The sequence below is a fragment of the Protopterus annectens genome, chromosome 4.part1 (assembly GCF_019279795.1).
Source record: "Protopterus annectens isolate FY-2018-M chromosome 4.part1, PAN1.0, whole genome shotgun sequence".
Taxonomy (NCBI): domain Eukaryota; kingdom Metazoa; phylum Chordata; order Ceratodontiformes; family Protopteridae; genus Protopterus; species Protopterus annectens.
Window position 1 is genome coordinate 339,445,207 of NC_056734.1, and position 17,942 is coordinate 339,463,148.

The window sequence follows — 17,942 nt, forward strand, 5'->3', positions numbered from 1 at the left end:
ACTCCCTCTCTGATGGATGTGGAGACCTACACCTGCTTTGCTTAGGCAGCGGCATGTGTATTTTAAGTGATGCTCATGATCAGCTGATGGCCTCTGCACAAATTGCAGCCCTCCCCTAGCTGATTGCATGTAGAACAGCTGTGGTTACATTCCCATAGCCGATTGCATGGAAACACACTCCAATATCTAGGAACATCATGTTGGTGTTGGCCCTTTTCCTTCACTGTGAGCAGGAAATAGATCTGTTGTTTGGCAAACAGCATCTCAGATGGATTGGGGATTTACCTCTTACAACATATACTCTAGAAACAGGGCAACACACAGGAGGGGAATGTACCTGACCTGACTACAGACTGTAAGAGCTGCTATACTACATGTGGAGTAATGTCTGTTTACCAGTGTGTGTGTGGATATTGCTGTCCTACATGTTTTAATACCTGCCATGTCAGTTCTATGTTTATGAGGAATCCCCATCTGTAGGGTCATCTGCAGACTGGATAGTGTGTCGTGCCCTTGGTTTCATGTGTTACCCACAGAGTATGTATCTGTGAACTTCAGAAGGTAGTGTGAGGATTGCAGTCTGTAGATGGTGAAAGCCGTAACAGTTACTAACTTCATATCCCTCATAGGATATATGTTGCAACAAACTCTGTTACAACAGTAAATGTATGAGGTTATCACAGCAACATGTCAATATTAGCCCTGTGTATGTGCTTCCAGCCACAACTCTGTCAACCTTTGTACATATGCCGTGCATTAAGAGATGCATTTGTGCTGTAAACCATCTTTAGTGTCATCATATCTGATAAAACGCCAGTGAGATATCAGACTGCTACACGTTATGTACAGTACGGTTTATATTTGATGACATAATCTGAACATTCTGTGGCCAGTTGTACAGTTCTGAGGTCTGTGTACCTATGGTGAATGTCGACAATGTGTGTATTGCTAATACATACTTTAGCCTGTGTACAGACTGTGGTAGATGTCATTGTTATAGGTCCCATCCTATCTGATATTACTTGCTGTTTCACTGTATGTTACCATATTGGCTTACCTGTTTGTAGGGCTATACACACATGTCCCATAACACAGACATAAAAATAAGCCTCCACAACAACACCACACCAAACAAAACCTTAAAAACAGGAACACATCCAGAATGAGTTTGAGAAAGTTTTTTAATTCTGGTACATCGTTCTTCGCCTCCTTGAACACATTTTACTGCAACAAAAACACCACCCTTTTTATATCATGCTTAATTGAATTATTGAACACATTAACTCACTAGTGCTCATTATTACTGCACCATTATGGACTGCATCTTAGAACATATCCTTTTAAATAAAGCTGCAACATCCCCAAATAATTCTTCAATTACATCATGAAACTGTTTGCAAATGTAGCAAAATAATTTGAAACACAGACAGCCAGCAGACCAAACCGTGTAGCAGCCCAGTATATGTAGGGTTAGTCTGTGAGTGGCACATATGAGGATGGTGTTGAATAGATAGTCCATATACTGTAATATTATGTTAGCTTACCATATGTGGCTGTGGCTGTGTTCACATTGGTTGTGGTTATGCACTTTCACACAGGTGTATCTTACCCTGTTCTGTGACATGCCTGTAGAGCCTGCTATATATGCAGGTACGTGTGCATTCCCCCATAGGAGATGTAGGCCAGTGTTGAGCCAGTCTGCCTGTAGCCTGCACACTGCATTGTTACATGCCTAGCAGCTTAGTGTACTTGCCCAATGAGACGTCATGTGCAGATACTTGCTAGATGTACTGCTGCTGGGCCTCCTTTAAGAGTCATGTATGCTAGACAGAGCAGTGGGATGCTGTAGAGATGTATGTCAAATCTAGTGGGTAGTATGTGACCATGGTACCCCTGTACCAGCAGTTACTATGTGTCAGACCAGGCAGGGGTGTGTGAATGCATAACCTATGGTGGCATATGTATACCAGTCATTATGTGTTATACCCATCTACATGGCTGTTAACATCCATATTGTCAGGCATGGTACACATGTTTTGCACTAAGGGGTTCTGTGTATACCTCTAAACTGTACAGAGTGTTTCGGAATGTCCACATATATTGGCCAATATCTCTGCTGCAGTCAATAGGGGCATTATGTGCTAGCAGTGGTACTTTACTATGATGTCCTTAGGATGTCTGTCAGTAGCCACTGGCACACATGTGGAAAGCAGATGTGACCTCCCACACACACTATGTCTGTGAAGACAATCCCAATTACAGTAGCAGTAGTCTACTAATATACCTGCTATACATACCTGACATCCCCATGCACTACAAAGTTGGGACTATTGGGGCTGGGGTAGGGCTACACTCCATGTCCAGGACATATGGTGAAAACATATGTACATATAATTATCCAGATATCTATATATATATATATATGATTACGCATATACATAGTGACATATATAGATGGGTATGTATATGTACATAGATATACATATACACACCCAGATATATACATATACAGAGCAATATATGTCTACACATATACAGATAGTGATACATATGCTCATATACATATGGATAGCTACAGATATATTGACAGTAGTAGGTATATCAGAATAGATATGTATGCACATATAGTTATAGATATATATCTATATATATATATATATATATACACACACATATATATATATATATATATATATATATATACATATATAGATATATATATATATATATATATATATATATATATATATATATATATATATATATACACATATATATATATATATATATATATATATATATATATATATATATTTACAAAAATAACTAGGCATATCTGTACTCATAGGATGTGCATACCTATATAGATATAAATAGAACTTGCTGGAGGGACAGGTTCATAACCCAGAGGCTCCCTTTGCTCTGGAATAGAATTCCAGTTCATGTGAGGCAGAGCACCTCACTGAATCTCTTCAAGAAGAATCTCGATAAGTGGATGGGGGATCGTAGGTTTGTCCCAGGGATTACTCCCGTGTCACTATTAGACAGAGGCACAGTAAACTAAACCTTAAAAAGGGCACAGTATACTCAAATCAAGGGGTGGCGTAAGCCATACAGAATCGAGCTAGGCTTATAATTGCCCCAGGGCAGATAGCCTAGTATGAACCTATGAACCTATGAACCTATATATACACATACATCTATATGTACATATACGTATACCTGTATATACACATATGTATGTATACATATATGTATAGATATGTATACATATGTACATACAAAGAGATGTACACATGGCCATATACATGTAGCACCATACAGATATGTATACAGGCATATGTATGAGTATACCTGTGTATGTATGTACATGTAGACATCTTTACACTTATGATATGTATACAACCTTATTCCTGTCATGAGTAAACATCACGGTTGGGTATACCCTCCCACATGTATCTCACCGAATGCATCTGCTATGTGTGCATTATGATAAAACAACATATGTGATGCACCAATCATATTAATAACAAGGACTACACAATCTAGGAAGTAAAGGCACTTGTCCATACTACTCAATATGTGTAAAGACAGCTATATTGGTAAAACAATAGCTGTCTTCACAGTGGTCATGGCGTAGTGGTTAAGTGCTGTGACTTCAATGTAAAGGATCCTGAGTTTATGACCTGCAATGGCTGTTCATTTTGTTTCTGGGCAGAACAAAGGCTGTCAGATACAGTGTGGTTAAGGCAGTTTTTGTGCAATGTAAGACACACACATCAGTATCACGACATTGCTAGGTGGGGGTCTAGTCCCAGTGTTGGCAAGTAACAGTGTGCGTGTATGTGGATGGGTCTACATCAAGTTGCAGGGTATACATGCCTCATGTCCATGTGGCACAGGCAATACCCTGTATAGTAACCTGTGAAATGTGTTCGACTGTACCCCAGATATGTCACTGCCATGGTGTCAGCACAGTGACATACCCCATTGTGCAATATGACTGCAAACCATCCTCGTCCTGACACATGTACACCTACAACACAAATGGATAACATTTTATTGACCACAACCAAGCAGTATTACTAACAGCTAGAAGGCATCATTGCTGGATGGCTACACTACCTGCCAAATATGCCTCACACTCTACTCCCTACAACATGTTACACTGCAGGACTTTGGTACACTGGTGTACAGTCACCGTGTGCATCAGAACCATATCAGCCTGTCCCTTCATCGATGGTATGGATGACAGGGATGGGGCACAGGTATCATCATATGCACATGGCGTGGTGTGGGTTTTCCCGAAGCTGAGGATGGGCCATACATTTGACACCATGTGTGTGGGTGAGGAGTGTACTCTGGGGAGCTGGCTGAGGTGGTGTGGTGTGTGTAGGTATGAGGTTACCCTAGGTGTGTTTGCATTGTGTGTGTGTGTATGCATGCACATAGTTCTGCCATATGGCTGCCCTACAAAGATGTTTGTGGACAGCTGCAGACCATACCTGGCAAGGTGTGCAGTTCACTGCCTCTGGCCACAGACATGTGGACTGTGCCTGCCAGGGGTTCCATGGGCATTTCCAGGTACAGGCGTTGATATGCTACTCTCACCTGCTGATGACATTTGTCCGCTTTTACCAGGTCCCTCCTGGGGCTGGCCAGGACCATGTGCATGTAGCCTGCTGTGGTGTGGTGTGGACAGCACACCCCCTACACTGCTGGGGCTGCTACAGCCACTATGGGAGCACCTTGGTGTCCTAGCCTGCCCACATTGACTGCCAGCTATTGGTGTTGCTGGCCTATGTCCACACTGGTGTCGCTGCATCCCCACCACATGTTGAAGCACAGACACACCACAGTTGATGAGGGCCATCATCTCATCATGCCATCTATCCGCTTGCTCGGTAGAAGCACGGGTGACACCCGAAAGTTCACGGAGGTTGTCGCTTACAGATGCAAAAGCAGCCCACTGCAACCTAAGACCCTATCTGGTGTAATGCTCAATAGGTGCCTGCGCCACCATTACAGCCTGAAACATGCTTCTGCTGGTTGCAGCTATGTCGCCTATGCCAGGGCCATGATGCCCAGTGGCCCTACCATGAGCACCCTGGGACATCCGCCTATGTGGCAGCCTGCCAGACATCCAGCTATGACCGCTGTGACCAAACACAGTAGGCATGGTTACCACACTTTCCTCTGCACTGCCGCTGAACACCAGCTGTCCCTCTGCTATGGCCACTGGTGATGGGGTGTGTATAGGCACTGTAACTGTGTGCAGGGGTTAGCTGGCTAAAAGGGGGGTGTCAAATGGTGCAGTGTCAACCCCTGACAACCCCACCTGTGCCTCAACATTATCATCATCATCATCATGTGTCTGTATGGACACCTACATCAGACTGGATGCAGGAGGGACCCTGACCCACTGGCCCATCTCGCCACCTGTGGGGGAAAACAATAAATGCTCTTTAAAACCTGCACAGCATTGCCTAACAGTACACACACACACACATGCACACAAACACACGCACACACACACACACACACACACACACACACACACACACACACACACACACACACACACACACACACACACACACACACACACACACACACACATCTCCATAATACCTACCTGCCCATGGCTTTACAGACAGTCCCAAGTATATGTCCATGTGTTACCCTATCCTGCATCACACTTGTTAACATATACACATTGATACCACTCATTAACATCACAGTCCTCTAAATGCCCTCACAAGCTGTCACAACACAAGGCCTGTTGCTACTTTACTTGACTGACCTATGAGTAGTGGATTTACATGACCTCAATGCTGTCATTTGGTAAGCACCCTCTGTATGGCCTGAATGATGTGCATGACCCCTATATGTGTGGGCTACTATGTTGTATCCATGATAGCTCCAACTGGTGTGTCATGTGTATGTAATGCTCAGTACAATCCAGATATGCTGCTCCATCAGCCCATCATGTGTCAGCTGTAATATTTGGATATACTCCGTGATGTTGACTATTACTTCCCCAATGCATCTGTAGAGCTGCATACATGGGTAGGTGACCTCTCTGATGACTGCAATATTAAGTGTGTACCTGGAGTCTACCTTCCCTCTGGATGCCTGTTCCATGCTACAGACCATATTATACTATTTGCTCTCCTGTGATTACATAACAGGTATTCCTGGTGTGTTATGTGTCAGTCCATGTCTATGTACTGCATGTTCCCACAGGGGGGTACAGCCATATGAACATCCCACAATTACACATGTGCATACATGGCCACACACACAAACACACACATGCACACATGCATCATACACGCACCTACCTCCCACCACTTCACCAGAGTAACCCTGTAGGCAAACTAACTAACCACCAGGATGCACACATACACACACACACACACACACACACACACACACACACACACACACACACACACACACACACACACACACACACATACAGGTGAGGTTGCACAATGATCATACACACAGTCCTCCTATTACCTGCCTGCCAACATGCAGAACATATGGTACAGAACAGCATGCAGTTCAGCTATAGTTAATTCATGCTAGCAACAGTATACATGTGTATGATGCATGTGCTGTGACTAGGTGATTCCCCTTCCCCTGGATACCACTGCATCCATGTACACAGTATTGCACCTGTTCTGCACCCTGCCTTGTACTGTACACCACAACTCACAGATGCACAACCTATTCTGAAATGTGTAGTACTGTGCCAGTTATGTCAGCTGTACCTCTCACAGCCCCTATGTGTTTCAGCAACACATACCGGGGATGATATGTGGACTGTTGTCATTGGTGAATGCCTGATGTCTGATTTACAGCTGTCATCATCAACAGACCATGTATGACCACTGCAGAAATGCTTACACTGACAACCATCAGAGCATACAGTGGCTATGGGGGGTATACACACCTTCATTGGTTTCACACACACATCCTTGATCTGCCATGGGACCAAAGCACTGCATATTTTATCTGTACACAAGCCCAGTATGTAACATATGTCCTGTACTTTTACATGCAGTGTCTACAGATTGTCTTAGGTGTGTATCTGCTGACAACAATGCATACACACCATGTGGGCATATGTGTGCACACCCTTATCATGACGGTTTATCACACCTCTTGTTGTATGTACTATAGCAGTCACTGCTCATGGCAGGGGTATACCAGCGTGGGCCTTCTGCAATTGCCAGTGTATGTTCAGTCTACCCTACACATGTCCCCCTATTCTGCATGATTGCAAGGTCTACTCATGTGCACATCCCATGGTGTTCACACAATGCTGTCACTATTGCAGTGTGGGTAGGGTTACTGCTGCCACAGGTCCTGAACCTGACTATATGCAAATAGAGCAATTCCTACCATCCTTAGGATCCCTGCTGCAGTGCACTGGTGTGTCATGCTGAGACCCCCCCTCAGCTTTTATGCAGATGCATGACAGGTAAACCCCTAAACATGTGTGCCACCTTCAGGGTAGGTGTGTTAAATGTGAGCATGGAATATACCATCACCATTGCATGTTCGGTGTGCTGGCATGCATCTACATTACACATATTCACCAGCTACAGGCTGCTGCCTTGTTGTTACCCAGAGGGACCTATATAAGAGGGTGAGAGATGCAATGTCAGTGGCCACACCTGTGGCACTGTTACAGGCTGGGTGCAGTACTACCATACATCAACCATAAATTCCCACAATGCTACCACATCTGGACATCTATTTATCACTACAATGCAGCAACACAATATATCTATGACATGTCAGATATGCATGATGTACCTGTACCACTGCAGCTATTTACACAGCAGTGGTCTACTGATGTGCCCTATGTCCTTACCGGCATGATCCTCGGCTGGTGTGTGGGTGACACCCACCTCCATCAAGGGATCCAGTGGTTGTTAGTGTTCTGGATGGGTAGGTGTCACAATGCTGGCCAGGAGCTCCTCCACATGTGTCAGGTGGATGGATGGCATGGCCCCCCTGTGGTGAGGCAATTCCCCTGGACTGTGGCAGCACGCCGACAGGCATTGCGAAGCAGGTTGCTGCAATGATGCCAGATCTTCTCATAACTATGGTTATGCAGGCCAACATCATTGACCCTGTGGACTAGATTGTTCTACAGGGTGGTCCGCTCCTGCTGGTCATGGGCTGTCCTGCCAAAGAGAACCAGGTAGTGCTGTACCAGGTGGTTGATGATTTTCATCCGCTGAATACACAGGTAACCTGCTGTGTGACATCTTGCCTGAAAGATATAAAGATGGAAACAGGCCTCAGCAACTCATATGGCAAGGTTACCATAGTTCATAATACACATCTCTGTCACCCACCCACCATATTAGCTTCAACAGACTGTACACACAACTCATTAGGTATGGCTACAACTTAACTACCATCTGGACAGATTGTGTATTGTACCACATCTTCTGCTATGTGATTGTAGCCATGTCCCATGTGTAGACACTAATTTTGCTGGCCTGTTACAGACTATTCACTTGCATGCCATTGTCAGGGCCACTATAGTTACATATATGCCAGTGGTATGGCTGCTCTGAGATTGCTGCACATCTGACAGTCTGTGTTATTTGGGAGATCTATGTATGCTGTTGGACATGTACTGGGATTGTGTAGACTATTACTACCAACAAATGTTCTATAACAGTGACAGAATAACATGTATATGTTCTACTGGCCAGCTGATCTACCTCTCCACACTCATCTGACCAGTATACCTGGCCACATCACATGTGTGTGCCAACCTGGGGCCTCCTTTTGTACTGTTACAGCAATACCATCAGGTGGAACCACCCAGGGGATGCTGCCCCCCTGAAGGCACACACCAACATGTTCCTGTCCCCTGAGCTCAGGTCTAGGGTCTGTTCCATACCAGGCTCCACAGACACATGAGGGATGTGCTACATCAGTCTGAGGCACCCAGTACACATTCACATGGCCAACATGCTCCTCCTACTTAGCCTCCAGACCAGACACCTTCAGGACGTGGACTGCTGTTGTGAGTGGCAGTTGGTGGAAGCCTTGTTCCCATTGTGCCCATATTGGGGACAATGGGGTGTCCACATCACAGACCACACACACCATCCACAGTGTTTAGCCACCACATGTGAAGCATACCACCCCTGTAGACTGTTCTCTATATCTACCAATCCTGGCCTCCTCCACGTGTGTATCTGCCATACTTCCCCATATTCCCATTGCATACTTCACAGATGGGGCAATGTGGTGCTAAGAAGGGACTAACATGTGACATACCCGTCCATGGTGCACACACTGCCAGCTGTAGATATCTGTGTATATTGCTATGTGTGCTGCTGCCTCGCACATAGCACACATCACTGTGGTATTGATATAGGGGACATGTCTTTACATACATGACCTGAGACGTACCTCCCTGAACTATATGAAAAGAGACTTAGAAGAGCTCTCTGATCACGTAGCCCAGACTGGTATGACCCTGACCCTGAGTAACATCCTGCCCTCACCAAGAATGATGTCACAGTATAAACAAAAAAATGATCAATTTCAACAACTGGCTAAGTTTCTGGTGGCATTCAAAGGGGATCCCATATCTGTCCACCTGGGATGACATGCTCAACAAATCACGTTGCTTTGCAAGAGATGGCTTGCACCTGTCACCCTTAGTCTTTCAAATACTGGCCAAGGCTCTTGCTGCCCCCATAGTGCCTTTTTTAGGCAAGGCTCAAAAGACAAACCCACCACCATAAATAACACAAGTAACCAACAACTGAGGGTAATGCTACTCAATGCCAGAAGTCTAAACATTAAAATGCACGCACTTGAGGCACTCCTCAGTATGGAGAACATTGACATTTGTGCAGTAACAGAAACCTGGTTTAAGGCTCCTGAGAGCACCCCAGCACTTCTAGGCTATAACTCATACCATACCTTTCGGCCACAGAACCAGGACCGAAAGACAAAAGGCGGGGGTGTATCCATATTAATCAAGGATACTCACACCTCCAGGTTAGTGGCACAGCACAATGCATCAGAGATCATCCACATGCAACTAACAACAGGCAAAACTGCAATCCAAATTGTAGCTTGCTACAGATCACCCACCATGACCCAGGACCCCCATTCTGCATTTCTGGAGACACTGGGAAATATGAAGGTCCTACCAAACACCCTAATACTGGGTGATTTCAATTACTCAAACATAAACTGGGAGAACTAATGAAGTACTAACTCCCTTGCCCAATGCTTTCTAGAATTTATAAACTCGAATGCCTTAGATCAACTAGTCAACACCCCCACCAGAGGGAACAACATATTGGACCTGGTCATCACCAACATGGGTGACCAGTGTTCCACACCGGAGGTCAACCCCTCATTGGTTAGATCAGACCATAGACTAATCACTCTGGATATTCACATTCCGTCCCCACCCCCAATCAAGGAAACCACCATGAAAAACCTTTCAAAAGCAAACTTCACGTTACTTAAGACCGAGGTGGAAAGGTTCACAGCCCCCATGCTAAAGGACAATGCTGTCCAAGCTGCTGAAACCTTTACAAGGGCACTCTATCAGCATCTGCAGGAATGCATGGATCATGCTATCCCAAGTAAAACCAAGAATCACTCCTCCAAGAAAAGGAAACAAGTCTGGTGGACCCCTGCCATAAACTAGCTATACAACAGAAGGAGAAAACCAGTACATAAAAGTGTAAAATCCCAAGAAGGAAAGACATTCCTGATCAGTATCAGCAAGAAACTACGAACCCTCATTAAATCATCCAAGGCTAGTTTCAAAAGAAAAATTGCCAATGACTCCAAAGATAACCGCAAAGCATTCTTTAGCTATGTCAAGAACCTAAGTGGAAACTCTAAGATCTGCTCTGAGTTAGTGCAGAATGGCACAAAAATACACTGAACCGACTGATACTGCCAACATTCTGGCAGACAGGTATAGTGAAAACTTCACCCCCCTCTCACCCCCTAAAGGGCTGATAACCATACCAGAAGAATGTAGGACCCCGTCAATCACTGACACGTAGGTTAAAACAGCCCTATCCAAAGCCACAAACACAGCTTCAATGGGACCGGACGGTGTCCCAGACTGTGTCTTACAAGAGCTCCAAAATAAACAAACCCCTCACCTAAACACACTGTTAAAACTCAGCCTCTCTACAGGCTACGTACCCACAGAATGTCGCACAGGTGGAGCTAAAACGGACCTGGGGAACTATTGCCCTATAAGCCTGACTAGTCTGGTCTGCAAGGCTATGGAGCGCATCATCATGGAACTCATTAACAAAGACATTGGGAACCTCCAAACCTTGGACACTACCCAGTTTGGCTTTGTTAAGGCCAGACCATGACTCCTAAACCTGGTGGACTTCTTTGAGACAGTTACCAAGGCATTAGATGAGGGAAAGAAGGTCAACACAGTCTACCTAGACCTCACAAAGGCTTTCAACACCATTCCCCATTCTAGTATTATAGACAAGCTCACCAGTTTGAACATAAACCCCTATATCATGAGATGAGTTGCCAACTGGCTCATGGATAGAACCCACATAGTGAGAGTTGCAGGCTGTATGTCTGGCTCTAAACTGGTTACAAGTGGCATCCCCCAGGGCTCAGTCCTAGGACCCCCTCCTGTTCGGTATATACTTCTCAGAGGGACAGGCAAGCATAGGAGGACTATGGCTGACTAAGTTCACAGACGACTGCAAACTAGGGTTCATAATTGATTCCCTGACTGATACAGTCACCCTCCAGAAGGATCTCACTGAGACAGATACCTGGTGTCAAAATCATGGCCTCAAACTAAATGTCAAAAAGTGCATAGTCATCCCCTTTGGAAAAGACTAAGTACCCACGAACTACCACATAGATAGAAGTCCCCTAAATACAGAAAATGTAATAAGGGGTCTGGGGACCCAAGTAGATATCAATCTCTCCTTTGATAATCATATTGCCAAGGTGGTTAGGAAATCCTTCTATGTGGCCCACCTAATCATAAAAGGGTTCACATCTAGAACAAAAGAGGTTATTGTGCCCCTCTACTCATCACTCATTAAACCCATCATTGACTACAACCTCCCATTTGGGATGTACCTTACAAGACACCTGCAACAGCTGGAAAGACCACAAAAGTACCTCACCAAGAGGATTACTGGCCTCAAACAGATGCCCTATGCAGCCCGACTCAAGAAACTCCAGCTGTACTCGGTTGCATACCGCTTATTCAGAGGTGATCTCTACCTGACATACAAGGCCATGTTCAACCCAGAATTGATGGACATGCTCCACCTAAAAAAAGACAAATCCCAGAGAGCCACACACTCTAGAGATATAAACCTCATCACAACGATAAATAGGACCTGCTGGAGGGATAGATTCCTGACCCAGAGACTCCCCATGCTTTGGAACAGGATTCCAATATATAACATGCAGAGCCCCTCACTAACATTCTTCAAGAGAAACCTTGACGGGTGGATGGGAAACAGAAAATTTACCCCGGGGATCACTGCAGTGGCTCTGCTGGATAGTGGTGCAGGGAACTAATGGCTTTGCTGGACAGGGGCACAGGGAACTAATCTAAGGAGGTAGCGAAAGCCAACGCATTCTGGCTAGGCTTATAAATGCCCTTGGGCAGATAGCCTAGTACTTACCTATGAACCTATGAACATATATGTTTGTGTGTGTGTTTGTACATATGTAGACGTGCATATAGGTATATATCTATATATGTGTAGATATATGTGAATTCATATATATATATATATATATATATATATATATATATATATATATGTGCACATATATGTCTACACATGGGTATATGTATATTTCTGGACATACATGCTGAAATACATTTATCCTTATATATTCTATATGTGATATATGTACACATATGCATGCCTATATGTGGGGTACATTCCGACATCACCTCCACAATCTCACAACAACTTCCTGCACAGCTGCACTGTTCTGCCTTGCTGCAACACAGACAGGTACCACATATGGACACGGCCTGACATTAGTGGGGTATATGTGGGACCTGTTTGCAGGTAACCCTATTACACACCTATGGCATTCCAGCATGCTACATTACAGATTCACCTGAGTATCCTGCCAGTGGTCGTCCATGGCTCCCACATGTCCATCATAATGGCATTACTTCCACCACCAGCTATTGGCCACATCTTGTACATACTTCCCATTACACAACACACACTATGATGGTTTACATCTTGTCTGTCAGTGCTGACCTGCATGGTTAACAGCTATGGCCCACTACCCACAGAGACAAACACTATTGTCCATAGCAGTTGTTCAGTTGAACATCATCACAACAACACCTGATGGCACATATAACTCATTCCACATAATCTATCCCATTATGATGGACCACGTACTACATTCTAATACATGTACATATACTTCACATACCTGTTGTGGGAATGATGTATTTATTAATGGCAGCTGCCTAAATGCCTGCGTTTTCCTCTCTCTCTCTCTCTCTCTCTCCAGTGAATGCATTAGGCTGCTTTGAGTAGATTGCAACCTGGCTTTAGTAGGTGATGCACTTGATCAGGTGATGGCCAATGCACGAATCAATGTCCTACACTTGCTAACTGCATGCAGCTTGCTGTGTAGTACTTCCAATTACCACTGTCATGGCAACTACCTACTATAAATCCTTACATCATGTGGGTGTGGTCCCTTTAATTTTCCAGTGTGATGGACATTCTTCCTGTGTCTGGGCATCAGTGTTACAGACAGCAGGTAGCCAGGGGAACTCACACACTCAGGCTAGCTACATATTTGTAGGAGGTTTCAGAACTACAGACAGAGTGTGAGTAGAGTTGTGTTATGCTTTGTATAGTACTGGTGTTACAGGGAGTGTGTGTATATACTAGTTTACCTTGGAATGCAATCTGTCTGTATAGCTCTCAACTGTGGACCTATCCTCTTGGTAGCCAGAGGTGTGCCTATCGTGTTTTGTCTGTCCACCACACAGGTCCTGTGTCAGATATTTCACTGGCAGTGTGTGTGTTGAGTGCTATCAGTACATGGCTACATCCATTTATGTTTCTAACCTCAATTCCCTGGCTAAGGGTATGTTGCAGACTATACTGTAACACCAGTGATTTGCTTAATGTATGGCAACAGTTTTCCACATATGGGCCTGTGTTCCAGTCTCTGTCCTCCACCTACATACCAAGCTTTGCACATATGACATGCCTGTTCTGTAGTGGGCTGTGTGTATATTACACTTCCATTCCTGCCAGCAGTCCACTGCTGTTGTATCCCCCACACATACAGTGGGGCTGGGGCCATATATGTGTGGGTTTCACCTACACAGTACATGTGTGCCTTTATGCACTCCAGAGGCCAGTGTATGTAACAGTGGTATATGGCCCTGTATTATTGAGTCTAGAGGGGATGCACCATAAATGACCTAGGCTGTTACAAAATGTGGAGGTATCAGGGGTGAGCTGCCTTAAGGTATCTGGATATACGGTACCGTATACTTCACCTATATTTACATTACTCACATAAATTGGGTTAATGCAGGCCTACCGCCTCCTGCCATACAAACTGTTCTGTTTGTCAGTGTGCATGTGATGGTGTCAGTTATGCCTTGTTATGTAACAGTTACATCCCATTTGGTCAACTGAAGTCTTTACCACCTAGTGATTTTGTACAGAGTGCAGAGAGAGGCTGCTGAACTATACACTTGCATTACATACTGTTGATTGTTTGGTATCCTGTGGCCAAGTCTGTCTTTACTATTGTACAATTTGAAGGCCTTGGCCTGGACAGCAACAGTTGTGAACCTTTCCAGACTACTGTATTAGTATAACTGTTTCACAGTTGCATTACTCTGTTTATATGGATCTCAGTGTCTGAACAGCTATATGACATGGCATATAAATCTGTAATAGTACACAAATAAAGGTTTTCCATTTCTACAAACCTGTGTGTGGTGTCTTTTCCTATGACCTCTCTGTGGGGATATGTTGCAGGCAGCAATTGTAATTTGTATGGGTGGCCCATACAGTGTCCAGTTGTTCAGGTGTGAACTGTAGGCATAGTGGCTGTTCCATATTGTGTGCACCTTCTACATATGTATCTTACTGTACATATCTCTGCGTGTGTATGTGTAGTCACATGTGTATCTATCTATATATATATATGTATATATATAAATGTATATATTGATATGGTGTATCTGTTTAGATATTAATATATTTACCCACACACATGCATCTAGATGTTGGCATACATTCTCTGTACTGTTACATGACTGGGCTGGATGTTATGTTTCTGAAAACATCACAGTTATGTATATCTAGCATCGCTTAGTGGTAAATCACTTTGTCTATGGTGTGTAGGGTCGTGGGTTCGAGCCTTGCAGAGGCTGTTTATTTTGTTGATGGGCAGACCACAGGCCATTGGATACAGAGTGATTAAGGCACTTTAAAGCAGTTGTAAGCAGGTTTGTGTGTGTTTGCATGGAAGTAAGCACTGCTAACTTCCGGTTACAGTTTCTTACACTCAGATTTTAAATTGCTTAATGTGTATTGGCATTGCTTACCCCTGCGCAAACAGGCTTAAACCTGATAACTGCTGCTTAAAAGTGCTTACTCTCACTTACCCCTGCACTAATTTCTTTAAAAGAAAAGAAAAAGGGGTTGACAGGAAAGCGGTGAAAAAAGTGTCACAAAGAGGGGAATGGCAGTAGGGAAATTAGCAAAGGATGTGCAGAAAGGGAGTAGGAAAGGTCCATAGCTGCCCATTTCTTCTACAGCAACAGCTGTGCATATACACTGAATTTGGAGGTAGGTTTGGACACTCAAACCCCTGGGTGGGGGTGAGGACAACAATAATTCATTGTGATGCCAATTAGACTGGATTACATGTGTCCAGTGGACATGTGTGCGAAATGGACAGCTATGTATGGGACGAGATTTTTTTTTGTGGGAACAGATTGCCCTTTTTTTAGCTGAGAGTGGGATGTTGGGGAGGGATAGTAGGTGTATTTGGGGAGATAGGCTGGGTAGGATAACAGATAAGACAAACAAGATGCATACAGGGATGGTATATGACACATGTGGGGGTAAACACCTTGGACGGGGAGGGGTGTTCGGAAGTCGGAAACCCATGAGCCCCCAAATGGAAACAGTGGGACTGAGGTCCCCATCCATGTGCAGTCTCCACTGCACCTTCACGACTCCAAAGGTGGCTGTGCTAGGGGCTGGGTAGGAGGGGCAGGCTCACCCTCTAATTGCACCACACAGCTCTCAAGCTGGCAAAGCTTGTCTCAAATCTCCTTGTCAAGCTCGCTACTCACCATGGCCCGGATCTGACAGCAGGTGACAGGTACCTCTCTGCTGCCACTCCCGGGGGGGGGGGGCGAGCCCCATCCCCTGTGGTGGTTCCACCCAAAAGTGGTGCAGGGCCAACGAAGGAAGAGGTCCCAGGCTGGGCCCTAGATGTGCTGGTGCCTGGTTCCATGGCCAGCTGAGGTGGGACAGGTGGGTCCACTGAGACCTGCCTTCCCATACGAGCTATGTTGTTGCAGTTTTAAGAAAGATATCAGTTAGTAATAGTCAACAGCATTCAGGATTAGTTATAACAGCATGCATAGGTATTCCCATTAACCCAAGACACCAGATTTACAGTTGCAGAGCGAGTAGAACACAAGCATATATGGGACAACAGTGGCCATTACAACAGCATGCAGATTTCATTGATGGCAACAGGCCACCAATATGGGAGTATTTTAACACGGCACATGTTTGGAACCAAATGTGAATATTTATAAATCAATAGGACATATGTCCCAACAAACATTTGGAGTGTACACATACCCATTAAGGTGTGTAATTAGGTTATTTTTGCACATATGGTGGGGGTGAGAGAGAGAGATCAATTAACAACTAATATATCCCTGTAGTTTTCACAACTTTCTTAGTCACTGCAGTGATTTGTCCCTTACATATATTATTACACTACCCAATGTCCTTACTTTGTACAATGGTTTGTTTGTAGATTAGTATATACATGGACTGTGTCTCACGGATAGGCTATACCTTTTACTTGTTATAGCTGTTGAGAAAATCATTGTTAACACTACCTGATGATTTCTACACATCCTCTCAGATTCCATGCTTGTAGACAGGTATATAAGTGAACTGTGTTGTACCTACAGTCTACACCTCTTACCTGGTACAACTGTTGAGAAAATCATTGTTAACACTACCTGATGATTTCTACACATATTCCCAGATTCCATGCTTGCAGACAAGTATATAAGTGAACTGTGTTGTACCTACAGTCTATACCTCTTACCTGTTATAGTTGCAGAGAAAATCTTTGTTAACACTACCTGACAAATTCTACGCATACTCTCAGATTCCATGTTGATGTTATACACATACCTAATAATCTGTTATTGCACACACTCTTGTCAAGGCTTGACAGGATGCAGGTGTTAATGTGACATATTTTGCGAATTGCTGTCATACACTTTGGGTGAGATGCTACAATGACAGGTTTGTTTCCATATACATTCTCTGACTATGTACAGGTCTGACTATCAGTTATATGTCAGTAAAAGCTGCCTACATTTCTTGGATCATCACACTGATTTGTCAGGGGAACAGGTTACTGGACAGCAGATTTGGGCCATTTGTCTGGACATGCTGGACAGACCAGAACAGTTGAGGGGCATGACTATGCATACAGCCTACTACCTGAACATTCTGCCACAGTCTGTACAGTTGATGGTTATGATTATGCTTATAGCTTACTATCTGAACATTCTAGCAAATTCTGTACAGTTGGGTCTAATTATGCATGCAACTTTCTAGCTGAACATTATCACAAACTCTGTACAG